General features: G+C 33.6%; 1 protein-coding gene across 7 annotated transcripts in view; it reads left to right on the top strand.

The window, feature by feature from the left end:
* The window catches only part of pdm3 (pou domain motif 3), a 292,867-nt gene that overhangs the window by 4,387 nt on the left and 274,256 nt on the right, over window positions 1-14,224 (top strand). For 6 of the 7 annotated variants that reach the window (XM_067356113.1, XM_067356111.1, XM_067356108.1 and 3 more), the window contains exons 4-6: window positions 6,504-7,179; window positions 7,525-8,200; window positions 8,459-8,512. The gene's annotated coding sequence lies outside the window, so the exon portion shown is untranslated. Of the gene's footprint in view, window positions 1-6,142; window positions 6,162-6,503; window positions 7,180-7,524; window positions 8,201-8,458; window positions 8,513-14,224 lie in introns of those variants that run through there. The other variant, XM_067356109.1, reaches the window with a different exon arrangement.

The following is a 14,224-nucleotide window of genomic DNA, read 5'->3' as shown; positions in this document are numbered from 1 at the left end:
AAGAAGTATGATATAAAATCACAGAGATAACGACGTAATAGATGATATACATATTTATATGAAACGATGCATATCGCTTCATCGCTTTATCGGAAATTGTATGAATAAAGCGCTGTACGATGAGGCGTACGCGTACTCGAATTGACGTTGGTTTTGTATTAACTTCTGACCTTGTGCTGCGCTGAGCCGTCGGCACGGAAATGATCGATAATTATTATTACTTACACCAAGAGTATACACGTTGCCGGATATCGGGGCCGTTGGGAGGGGAGATATCATTAGGGGGTTGATTAAGCCGCATCGAACGGAGGACTCGCGTATTCGCAGAAGTGAGGTTCGCCGTTCCTCCGAGCGATTCTTCGCATCGCGCGAATTACTTGATTACAGCGGCCGATGAATTGAGCGAGCTTATGGAGAGCTCGTTATTTAGCGGGCATCATTGCGACGAGTTCGCGCTGCTGGTAGTTACTGAAAATTATGCGCGTTTCAATTTCTCGAACACGATGGATCGCTGATAGGCTCGTACTTAGCGACGGATGTTCGTGTTATCTTGACTGGTGCTTTATCTTTGCCGGGGAATATTTTTTGCGCGGCTACGAAGAACGACGTTTTGCATACATTATTTTTTATTATCCGATCGATTTTCAGAGGATAAGTATCGAAGGTCCAGATTGTTCGTTTTGTGCAACAGTATGATTAAACAGAGAAAGTCGGGTAACTCGATCCTGAACGCATAATTCATGCATACATTTGTTTTAAATATCATCACATCAATATTCAAAAATGATTTAAAAAACTTCAATAACACAATTTTTTGCGCATTAATGCCTCCAAGGTTTGCGCCGGTTGATCTGCACATTTTAGACGATAAAATTAAAATGTTTATAACAGCAATCAAGTTTAATTCGCGTGATCATTTTGCTTCTTAATATAAATTCGCAAATCAAAAGCGAGAACGCCTTATATAATCCGCATAACGTGAAATTCCAACGTGATAAGCCGCTTTTAGACCTGTTCCGATCTGCTACAGGATCCCACCCGACTTTCTCATCCTGTCGCGAAATACTCGCCGGTTCGTGCATGTACCGTCGCGCCCATTCACGCGGAGTGTTGAATTTTTCGTCTGCGAGAGCCGGGAGAGAGCAGGATGCGGTTTCCCGGGATTGCAGTCGACTGCAATTACTTGCAGCCTGCCCGGTAAGCCGAGGCGGGACGACCTTCGACCCTTGGGCAATGTCTGCTGCCATGGAGGCTGCTGGTAATCACGTATCCTACCGTAGCGTTCGCCAAAGACCACGAGAGAGAATCCTGGCGTGCGTGCCTCCGTGACGGGGTGGGAGGAATGTGTAATTTTCTCGCAAGCTTGAACATAATCGGGGCTGGGGATTGATACGGCATTCCACAGCGCTCACAAGAGATCTGAATAGGCATGTGGATGCTCTTTTCGAGTAGATACTGTGGTTCACTTTGACTTGCTCTAATTTGTTTTAATCTAATTCTTACCGAACTAAAGTAAGCTGCATTTTTAGTAGATAATTAATTGTATTTAACTACAAAAATATAAAAGTAATGAAATTTGATTTAATGCTCAATAAAACTTCTAACGTTTATGCCACGGTTGACAAGAAGCAAATGATAACTATACGACTTTACGGTTTTATATCTTTCTTATTTAATAATTTTGTCTGTAAATGTATATGCAAAATTGTGCATGAAGATTTCTTCCACATTGCAATTGCGCAGCTTCTTTCGTACATAGTATTTATTTTCTTCATTTATATAATAATTTTAAAATATCCTAAACTTAATAAATCATCTTACAAATAACAAAGAACGAAAGTACGTAAATCATGAAAATATTCTATCAGTTTTCAGTTTAGTTTCCATCTGAGTTTCCATCTGAGTTTCAATTCTTTGAAAAGATGATTCGTTACGTTAGTTCGGAATAGAATAAAATTTCAGATAAAGTGGGTATGACATGTGACAAGAAAATAGGACATATTTTTCGAACGGTAAAATCAACTCCGGAAATATGATTGTCGGCCGTCACTCTTCTGAAGATCAAAATTTTCTTGGTTGCAATAGCAAATGGGACAATAATGGTTATTTATGAAATAGTTGAATGACGATTAGAGTGGCTGTCTTGAGGCGGAACATTGCTTAATATAGTGGAAAGGAAACGTAGGTCGTCGCAAGACAGTGATCTCAAAAGAAAACTTCGGATCGTAAATTATACCGAAAGAAAAATGAACATTGCAAACTTATGGGACCTCGCGAACCTTTCGACATTTCACGCATCGCTGCGTGCTTCTCGAGACGCAGCTGCTTTCGATGATCAGTAATAAGTATTTTAAAAATCCCGACACAAATTGCTTTATTTTTAAATGTATCAGCAAGCAGAGAAAAAAATTTTTAACATTTTTGCAAAAATAAAAAAATTATTTTTTATGTAATAAAATACAATAAACTCAGAAAGTTTTATAATACAATATAATAGTCTCATATAGTTTTCACAGATAAAAATATATATTTAAATGTGGATAGACGTTACTCAGTGATAGCAAACAATTAATTATATTGATTATGATTATACATATATTACACTAATTATAAATGATAATAGCATAAGTCAGTTTTTAAGTGAAGAGAAGATTAGGTCACTACCTATCTTGAAATTGATGCTTCGCGATGTTCATTATATTTGTACACATTGTAAACAGGCAAGTCTTCAACTTAAATTAGATTCAAGATTATTATCCGCGATTAATTTATTAAAGGTAATAAGTATGTCCAAAAATATTTTAATCGTTGAAAGTATTATTTGGTGAGTTATTCTATAAATTATAGCTTGCGTCTGGCTTTTAAATACAATTTCTCTTGATGGCTTGTGTATCGGTACGAATGATGCCGTTGATAATGATGATCATACAGGGTGTGCTCTTAATTGTATACACCACATAATTACTGTAATAGCAGCTAGCGGCGGACTGTTTCATGTCCGTCATAAGAATCGTTGCATTATGCGATGTAAAGAAAAATACGAAAATTACTATTTTGTAATTATAATTGATGATCAATCATATCAATATATCCGATCGATCGATCGGAAAACTTTCAATCTTTTTCAATTAGTATCATTACGAAGTGCTAAAAAGTACATTAACAGTTGAAAATAGTACAATACACGAGGCTTCTTGAAATACATTATTATAGCTGTTCCCAATCACTGCTGTGAGACCACTAAAAGTTTAGATAAAACTACATCTTTTCATTATTGACATCAATTAATTTCTAAAAATATAAAATATATAAAATAGAAAAAAAATTAAATATAAAGTAAATAAATATAAAATATACATATATACGGGGGCGTTGCAATATAGTACGCAATATACGCTTCAGCGTAGCAAAATTTGGAGGGGCGCAAAATTATAATAGACCCCGATAATTTTTGAAGTGTGTAAAAACCGCGTGGTGGCATGGCGTTTTTTTTTTTGCTTAGCGCTTGGAGCGCCCGAACCACTTCCAGCGTAGGGACACTTCTGACGGTCGCAACGCCCCCGATCACAATATAATATAACAAAGCTTTAGAGGCTTAGATGAATAATACAATTATATTCCTTAATTTATCTCAAGTAAACTTGAGTAAAATTTAAATTTAAAACTTATTACTCGCTACTTTTACTGAAGTAATATTGATTTTAAATTGGTTAAAGGATTATTAAAAAGACATTCACAAATGTCTTATGAAATTCTTATTTCAGTCTTTTGATCAGGCTTTTCTTAAATTGCGCTTCAAAAACAATTGATATTTATTAGATAAAATATTTTGGATGTCATTGTAGTATAAATGTATTTGTATATTTTACAGATAAACCTTCGCGCTTCAAATCGCCATATATAAAGTTTAATGTGCGCAGTAATTATTTTATAAATATTAATTATTTCAAACACTAATCTGCATTTAGCTAGATATTTTAATACTTTTTAAGACATTAATAATACATTAAATCTATCGTAAATGTCCCAATTTCCAAAAATGTTTGAATAAAAGATAAAGTTTACTGTTTATTCCAAATTATGAAACAAGAATCATCCCTTGTGTTAAAAAAATCAAAATCTATTTTTGTTTAATTATATATTTATGCATGTATATATTATGTATGTATATATACATATATATACATATATGTATATGTGCAGTATACAATTAAAAATTTAATAACTTTGTTAAAAAAATTTTGTGATATTTATAATGCAATTTTATTATATTTTAATACCCTGAATAATAGTTGTTAGCTATATATTAACGAATTATGAGTTAGTAAAAAAGCAACAGTTATATTTTTATTAATTTATGTATTGCAGAGGGCATTATTTAATTTTTTAATCATATGTTTAAGTTTTTGCACATTTCTAATAATTAAAGATATAACTACATGTGTATGGTATTTAGATGTAATACGTTCGCTTCAAATTGTCAAAAATTTTTGCAATTTTGTACGACAATGCTCTCTGGTCGCCCGTGACTTGTAAATTACATTTACCCAAAATAAATTCTTGAATAGACGCTACATCTCTAATGGAAAATACATTATATTTCTCTTGAGCGAATTTATAGATGATTTTACATATTAAAATTTCTACTCACTGCAATCATAACCTCTTTCAATCCATCGACCGCTAAACGATCGAGGAAACATCGTTGATCGCAAATTTCCGCGGTAAATAATACATTCCAACAATCGCCCGTTACTTTAATCGGCACTGCTGGCAAAAATTTGTAATAATTATGCGTTCTTATTATGTAATTATTGCGGATAAAAAACGCGATTAGAATCGAAACTTCGTGAAACATTCACGCTCTGCGATGTTTTTAAAGCTCGCAGCGGCCGGTAGAGGAGCATGTGTCCTACCGACTGTTACGCGTATTGCTCTATTGACCGCTAGAGTGAGTGACATCTTTTCCGCTCACTCTTTTCGCGCCCGGAATGCAAAGTAAAAACGTAAATTATTTAATCGCATATTTTATCCGTAATAATTACGTAATAAATGTGCATAAAATCGCAAACTTTTGTCGGGAGTGTCGATTAAAGTGACGGGCTATTGTTGAGAGGTATGTATTTATCGCGAATATTCATAATTAACTACGTTTCATCGATTGTCTGGTCGTCCGTGAATTGAAGCAGGTTAGAATATCAGTAAGTACAGATTTTAATGCACAACAATTTTAGACATGCAAAATGATCGCTACAATTGCTCAGAAAGATTAAAATGTAATGTATTTTTTTAGGTGTAACTTGCAGAAAACTCAGGACGTCGGATTTATATCGAGTAATGATCGTGCATACACACGCACACGTACACACAACACCCGCGTACGTATCCGCGTACATAATGGCTTTTATTTTTAGGCAAGATTATCATTATTTGTTTTATTCATTATGAGTGTACATTGTAGAATCAATCGTTAAATTTATATCGTTTTATACTATAATTATATGTATGGATGTGTCGCGGCACAAAGTACGTTTAACTTGTATTCGTTTCACGTACCGTAGCGTGTCAAATTCATGATGTTAATTCGCATAAAGTATACGGGTTAATTTTCTTTCGATAGTTGGTTTCGAAACAGAGCAATTATCAAACATTTATTTATTCGAAACCGACTCGTAGCGTTGGGGTTGTTTTCGTCGTTACGCTTAGTACGCGCGCACATCCTCTTTCTCTCTCTCTCGCGCGCGCGTTCGTGTATCAACGTAAACATTGTGGCCCCCACTTCTCGCATTCCTTTAAGTCGGAATCGGCACGACCTTGTGTTTCTCATTGTACCATTATTATTCGCACGGCGGCACTTATACGAGGTAAATGTGTATCGGCGCGTTATCGTCTTCAATAATACCATTATTATTTTTCACAGTTTTCCGTATCATGTTTTTCTGTCTAATCTATCGCGGAGAGTGTCGAACACGTAGTCCGTGCAATAATATTTCAGTTACATCTTTGTCTTAAAATGACAAAGGATGCGTTGGGAGTATCGCTTAAAATATCGGGCGATTTTCATATGTGCGACGCGAACGCGAGTGAGTGCCTTGCACTGCGAGGACTGAGAGGAGGAGGGGGCTCAGGAGGAGCATCGGGCGCGGGGGAACAACGTTTGCGTAATTAATCATTTATTTCTTATTTCTTATTCGCACAAAATATTGCATATAAAATATTAATATAATGTAGCGCCCATAAAATACTTAAAATACTTTATACATTTAGTAAAATATTTACAATAGTTGATATTCACCATTCTTAGAAATATTTTATATATTTATTATTATTCAACTAATAAAATTTTTTTTTAAATTATATTTTTGAAAATTTTAATTCTTAAAAATTTTAATTCTGTATGCATAGATAAACGAATATAAAATTCAATGTGCGCAATAATTATTTTACAAATATTAACTATTTTGAACAGTACTCTAATCTGGATTTACTTTTTTATTTTGCAGATCAACTTTGTGCGCGTAATCGGTGCTACAAAATATATTCGTTTCGTCGTATAGTATAACAAAATGCGCGTCGGGAGTGCCGTTAATGCCGAGAGTTATAGCGAATCTATAGATGAACGCATTTTTGCTGTATGACAAATATTGGGACACGATTTTTTTTGACTTTAGGCTTGGCTCGGGGGAGGGAAAGGTCGGTTTCAATCATAAAATCTCGACTACGGCAGGGCAATCTTCGGTTCTACGTGCAGCGCGCTAGTTGTACAGATAGCCGGACTGTCGAAGGTAGTCGAGGACGGCTACCGGAGTTAGTCAAACGCTACCGATTGCTTTTCAGATGTCTTGTATCTAGTCGGTTGATTGGATGACTAATCACCTCATCTTCTTCGAGCTTATCTTTGCCTTCTGTTTTGAGAGAATCGTGCCCCAATTGGTAAATGTGGTCGTCTGAAACGCGGACGGAATTCGCGCGTAACGTCACAGCTTGGACAATTCGGTTCGATTCGCCTGTGATGTTGGGAGTGCCGTTTTAAGTATCGCGCGATTTTCGTATTCAGGTACGCATGCGAGCAATGCATGCGCCGCAAACGCGTGTGATTCAATGTGAGTGCTTCGAAGAACCACTGAGAGGAGGAGGAGGCTCAGGAGGAGCATCGGGCGCCGGCGGAGCAACTTTACGGTAAGCAATAATTCATTTATTTGTTATTCGCAAAATATTGCATATAAAATATTATATAATGTAGCGGATATAAAATATTTAAAATACTTTAAATATTTAGTAAAATATTTATAATAGTAAATGAATATTTATTATTTTTAGAAATTTTTTACATATTATTATTTCAACTAATTAAACTTTTTTCTTTATTCAAAAAATATATTTTTGAAAATTTTAATTCTTAAAAATTTTAATTTTGTATGCATAGATAAACGAATATAAAATTCAATGTGCGCAATAATTATTTCACAAATATTAATCATTTTGAACAGTACTCTAATCTGGATTTACTTTTTTATTTTGCAGATCAACTTTGTGCGCGTAATCGGTGCTACAAAATATATTCGTTCCGTCGTATAGTATAACAAAATGCGCGTCGGGAGTGCCGTTAATGCCGAGAGTTATAGCGAATCTATAGATGAACGCATTTTTGCTGTATGACAAATATTGGGACACGATTTTTTTTGACTTTAGGCTTGGCTCGGGGGAGGGAAAGGACGGTTTCAATCATAAAATCTCGACTACGGCAGGGCAATCTTCGGTTCTACGTGCAGCGCGCTAGTTGTACAGATAGCCGGACTGTCGAAGGTAGTCGAGGACGGCTACCGGAGTTAGTCAAACGCTACCGATTGCTTTTCAGATGTCTTGTATCTAGTCGGTTGATTGGATGACTAATCACCTCATCTTCTTCGAGCTTATCTTTGCCTTCTGTTTTGAGAGAATCGTGCCCCAATTGGTAAATGTGGTCGTCTGAAACGCGGACGGAATTCGCGCGTAACGTCACAGCTTGGACAATTCGGTTCGATTCGCCTGTGATGTCGGGAGTGCCGTTTTAAGTATCGCGCGATTTTCGTATTCAGGTACACATGCGAGCAATGCATGCGCCGCGAACGCGTGTGATTCAATGTGAGTGCTTCGAAGGACTACTGAGAGGAGGAGGAGGCTCAGGAGGAGCATCGGGCGCCGGCGGAGCAACTTTACGGTAAATAATAATTCATTTATTTGTTGAAAATGTTGTAAATTATAAGACTTAAAATATTTACATTAGTTAATATTGATTATTATTAGAATTTATTTACATATTTATTACTTTTTATTTTAATAATTAAACTTTTTCAATAATTCTTTTATTTCATATTTGCTTACAAAAAGAATTAAAAATTTAATGTACTCAATTATGATTTGATAAATATTCATTATGAACGTAATTATAATCTTGACTTATTTTCGTATTTTACAGATCATCAACTATGCAGATCAACAGAATGACAACTCCGCTGCTGCGTATCAATCGGTGAGTGAGTTTATAATTTATCTTGATTGTTATTAAGATAATGGATCTATAAGATACATACTATAAAATTTAACACATTGTAGATCGTATATGATATTGATTATATAAAAATTTTAGTTCGCACATTGCAAAATATTTTAAATTTAGTTAGTTTCTAGAAGAACAAATTATTTATTATCTTGATAAATTTAAATTATATTTTTTGTCACACGCGTTATATACATTTTATATATATTTATCTGTTAACATGTTCCATGTCGCTCTGATTTTACATAACTTTCTATTTACGTCGTGAAATTTATGTATATGTTGTAAAAAATTATAATTATAGAAATTACTAAAAATAAAATGTAACACACACAAAATATGTTGTATATCATAAAAAGCTATAATAAATTTAAGAAATATAAAATATTTTATTTTAAACGGCCTGAATAGAAAATTTAGTGAGGCCACCAGTAAGCCACACGGCATGGAACATGTTAATAATACCACACAAGATTATTCGAAACACGTAAATTAACATTTTAAAAACAGGACATGTTGATTTATGTTTCCGGTTTGCAATGAGTTAAAAAATATATGAATTAAAGAGTATGTAAGTGTAGACAAGAACATTATATGAGGACTAGTTTGTCTCTTTGCAATATTTGGGATATTTTTCATTAATTTGAGAATGAAAAATCTTTTTACTTTTTATTTTATCCTCGTATATGTGAATACAATAAAAATAGGATAAATTTCAATACGAAATAAAGAAAATCATACAATGCAATATTATAAGCATAATGATATACAAGAATGTTATAGATAAAATATAACAAATATATAATGTCATAGATCCATTATTTTAAAATGGATGGGCTAGGATTTAGATTCGTTGAATATTTAACTCTGGAATATTTAATAAATGTTCTTTATAAATAAGAATTAAAGCAAGATATATTGAATTATTTAAAAAGTTTATAGTCTTTTTTATGACAAAATCAAAAACAATTTTTATATATTTATATGTTTATTTATTTAGTAATATGTATAAACAAGTTGTTAAAGATGGCCAAATGTTGTCGAAAACAACGTACATATGTTATTGAATAAAGATGGATTTAAATATAAAACAATTGTTTTTTATTTAATCATAAAAATTGCTACAAATTTTCCGAATAACTTAATATATTAAAATTTTTGAAATACATATGCGAATGTAAATATAAGTTAAAAATAAAAATAATATGTTTTACACAAACGGGACAAAAATTGAAAATTTATGTTTTACATTTGAAATAATTTATTTAATAAAAGAGCGCATTTTTCGTTATCGATTTTTGTTTGGTTATTGATTCTGAAATGTATTTGAAATATAGTCTTGCTATACGCTAATTTCTTCAGAATCTTTCCTAGCCTATCCATGCATCCGTGGTCCCATGGCTTAATTGATTCCATGGTCGAGCACGGAAATTCAAGATTCGTGGTCCCATCGATGATGGTCGAGCACGAATCTTGAAATAATGTTGATAACGATCGACCATCGAAACGGTCGACTATCAACACAAATTTCAGAACTCTGCGCTAAGCGTCTTATAAAAACTACCGCTCTTAAATTTTTTAATGTCGAGAGATACAATTTGTGTACTCGCCAACATTCGCTTTTCTTCGGGCAACTTATGTATCCGGAAGCGATCCTATCAGCGCGATACACTCGCTTACGTGTGATAAGGCAGCGCCCTATGCGACCACCTTGGAAAGGGGAACAGCAATAGAGAAATTATAGTCGAATATATAGTCGAAATATATACGTGTATACACTTTCGTATGTGTGTGACAAGCGCACATTGTTAAGTGATAAAGCACATACGCGTTTGAATAGCGATGCGGTTATCGAAGAATTTCAACGACAATCTATTTAGATAAATTGCTTCCTAACCATTTAATATCCCCTTCGATGAGCCATAACACACTCATTACAAAAAAAGTCGAATTCTTATGCATGTCGTGCTTTTAGTACTTTTATTAATAAGAATCAATATCTATATAATATTTATTATTTTCAACAACAAAATATAATCGTAAAAACATGTAAAAATTGATCGCTTGGTTTGCAGTGACCCAGCATAACGGTGAAAGCAGAAATTTTAGGAACTTTTTTGTTTTTTTTTTTTTTCTTTTACTTCGCGCTTGGGGCGCGTGAGCCATTTCCAGCATAGGGGTGCTTAAGACGGTCGCAACGCCTCCGTATATATATATATACATATGTATACGTGGTTTTAATTAAAAGAGTCTAATAGATATTGAGTTACAAAAATCAACAAAAAATATTTTTTACACCTCATACGTGCTTATTGATATTTTTGCATAACATTTATTTTAGTAATATAAGAATATTTTCATTTAATTTTTCACCCTTGATCTCTCTCACTGATTTGCTCGGGGCAATGTCGAGGTCAGCCCTCCGCAATAATGCCCTCTGGCAACAATAACAGCCGTATCATCTCGTGCTCCAATTACACCATTATAAATCATGTTTCCTCTTATTTTCGTGATCTCGAACCCATCCGCAAGCCCGCCCGACGTGGTTGACGTGGGGGGTCAATGGGTCGGCGCACCAGGTGAAACGTTTGGCAATCAAAAGTGCAGTACTCATGGTGTGTCGATACGAGTGTCCAATATCGTAGTTGATAGAAAAATATGACAAACCGATAAACAAATATAACGAAACGAAATACAACAGCCAAGACAGTTAAAATACTTTTTTTCTGATATATTGCACGTATTGTTTAGTGAAATATGATATATAAAATATCTGTGATAAAAATTCGTGATTGAAGTAATTGTTAATGCTTTTAATTGCATTAGGTATATCCTGAGATTAAAATATTACGTGTATATTTTTTGAATTTTTTTTTAAATTAATTATAAAAAGGCAAAAATGTTAATGAAAATTTAAAGATATTGTAATTTGTGTCACGGACAAATAAATATTTTTTTAAATTGTCATACTTAAAATGGAAGCAAACGGCGTTGCGAAATACTCGTACGTTAGTTGGGTTGCGTATTTTAGGGTTCTATCGATCTTTCATAAATACTTCTCATGAATAAAAAATTTATGCTTTTTATGAGATTCCATTATAGTGAAAAGGTGAAAATACAGTTAGAAATACGTTGTAATACAAGAATTCAGGTATCTCAATATATTCCTTGTTACTGTGAGTAACTATGTTCTTCGAAGTTTCTCTAGTCACATACGTTTCCAACACCTTGCGTCGAGATAAGATCTACTGTGTTGTAAGCTTTTAATTGATGTTATCCGTTTGAAATTGAATTTACAAGTAGTGTTTTTGATAAACTTAATTACAGTGCTAAATCATATTCTTTTCCACGTCTACTAAACCAGTAACGTAATGTATTCGTGACAAATGCTTATAAAAGTTTTATCAATTGCAAGAATAATGAAAGATAGAAAATCATAAAGTTGATTTTTTTGTCGTTTCAAATAACAAAGGCAGCCAAAAGATTACACTCTGTCAAATTCGCAAATAAATAAAGCACTAAATATGTTATTTTGAACGCGTAAAACAATGTTATGTCTATTTTATGTTTTTTGCTTTGGAAAATTACTTATTAAGAAATATTAAAGAATTATTAAGAAATATTACTTTTAAATTACGTATTAAGAAATATTATTCATATTGAATCGTTATTAATTTATAGCGATAGGGATTTTTTGTAGTTACGCGTTTGCAAGCATGTCACGTATAGCTGTAAGTGAGAATTATTTCCCATAAAATTTTAATTAAGATTTCCTAATACATGGATGCTCCTCCCTTTAATTACAAAGGAAAATTTAATAATCGCCCGACGTACTGAAAGATGACGGTTGATGCATAAGGCAAGCTCGAGATTTATACCGTGTGAGGTAAATACGATCCGTAAAATTTTAATTATTATAAAGTGTTTTACAATGAATTTTTATCGTATACTGGCAATATTCCCAAGTTTTTGTCATCTCTCGAGAATTAATGTCATAATTATTATTGTAATAAAAATTAAATGAAAAATTTTTTTTATCTGATTTTTGCACAAATCTCTTTTTCTAAATTTGAAATTATATTTTCTAGATATTATAAAGTCTTTAAAGAAAAGTCGTGAGATTTATTTGCTGTGATAATTATACACAGCTTTGTGTTTTGAAATCAGTTTTACAATCGCAAAAAGAGAAACGTGTCGCGGATTTACAGTATCACCTTACAGAAAAAAATGCGGAAATAGTAAGATGGTGGCGTAACTCGAGTAGCGTAACCGTCAAGCTGATGAATGAACAGCTCGTTTCATTGCGTGTGTTGTATACATGCATAAAGGTAATTTATTTCCAACGAATAGCCAGTCTGTGCGTCGCGGTTCTTGTATCGGTAAATTGTATGTATAGTATCATTGACAAATTTTCATACTAATTACTGACATTTATTTTGCGAATAGCTTCCGTATATGTTTAGCGATAATGGTATGTAAGATAAATAAGAAATAGCAAAAGGAATGTTATTTTACTTATTTAATTTCGATTCTTTTGGATTCTATAAGATTGTACTTCTTAAAAATCAATTCAATTTTTTTATTATCACAATATTACATCTATTGTAACATTATTACAATTAAAAAAAGACAAATTTTAAAATCTAGTTGACAGAAATGCAAAATTATTTTAGGTATGTATTTGCTATTTTAATTAGCTCTTATACGAGTGTATCTATGAGTTAAACAGGCGACATTCCCGAGTTGCAGACAACTCGAAAGGTGACTTTACGCATTTACGGCCTCTTTACCCGAAGCCACAGAACGACGTCCTTTACATACCCGCGCGTGGATGGTTCCGAGAATTGCATAAGTGTTGCGTAGAGGCGCGTGGGCAGCATGCATTGCACACGCTTGCTCCTTGCACCGACTCCGTGTCGAGTGAGTCCGGACGGGGGTCAGGCAGGTGCGTGCAAGGGGTCACGCCGCGAACGTTCACTGTCACGTCGCGCGTATTTTGCGTGTCGGTGTACATTGCGTTTTTACGCGTTCTCGCACTCGCTGTATTTGTGAGAGCCGCGCTAATGAGATTCCGTGCGCACACAGGTTTACATTCCATAGGTTTGCAGCGACTTTCTGCGGACGACTCAGCTTTCGCGTGCAAATAACAACTTTGGAAATATTGGCGTTGTATAGTGAGTTACATAACGTTGGAATGCATGTTGGATTTTAGTGAGTTGAATTTCAAGGCACGCGAAGTCCGTTTCGCTTCTCACTTTATGCTTAAATTCGCTTTAAGGTAGCGAATAATAGCAATAAAAGGTGTCGACATGAAAGCGCAGTTGAGGACTGTCGAGCATATATAATACATATATTTGCTCGCAGCAAAAATCGTAAAATACCAATATTACTCTTTTCAAACAAATTTAATCTACATATGCTAATATTTTCTCTCTCGCTTTTATATTATTTTTGTATATTATATTCCTAAAGAAATATTTGGAAATATGATTTCAAAATGATAAGTTTAATTTTATGATTTAGAGTGATGAGTCTAGTTTTATGAGAATAAATTGAAAAGAAGATCGCGGAAAAATACATCTAGCGTTATATCATTTCTTTACTTGTATTATTTCTCAATCATGATAAATGATGGTCAATAATATGTTATGCAGGAGAAATTTGTTCAATAAAATTGACTGCCGT

Source organism: Linepithema humile, chromosome 5 (genome assembly GCF_040581485.1).
Source record: "Linepithema humile isolate Giens D197 chromosome 5, Lhum_UNIL_v1.0, whole genome shotgun sequence".
Taxonomy (NCBI): Eukaryota; Metazoa; Arthropoda; class Insecta; order Hymenoptera; family Formicidae; genus Linepithema; species Linepithema humile.
This window is presented reverse-complemented; position numbering and strand designations above follow the sequence as displayed.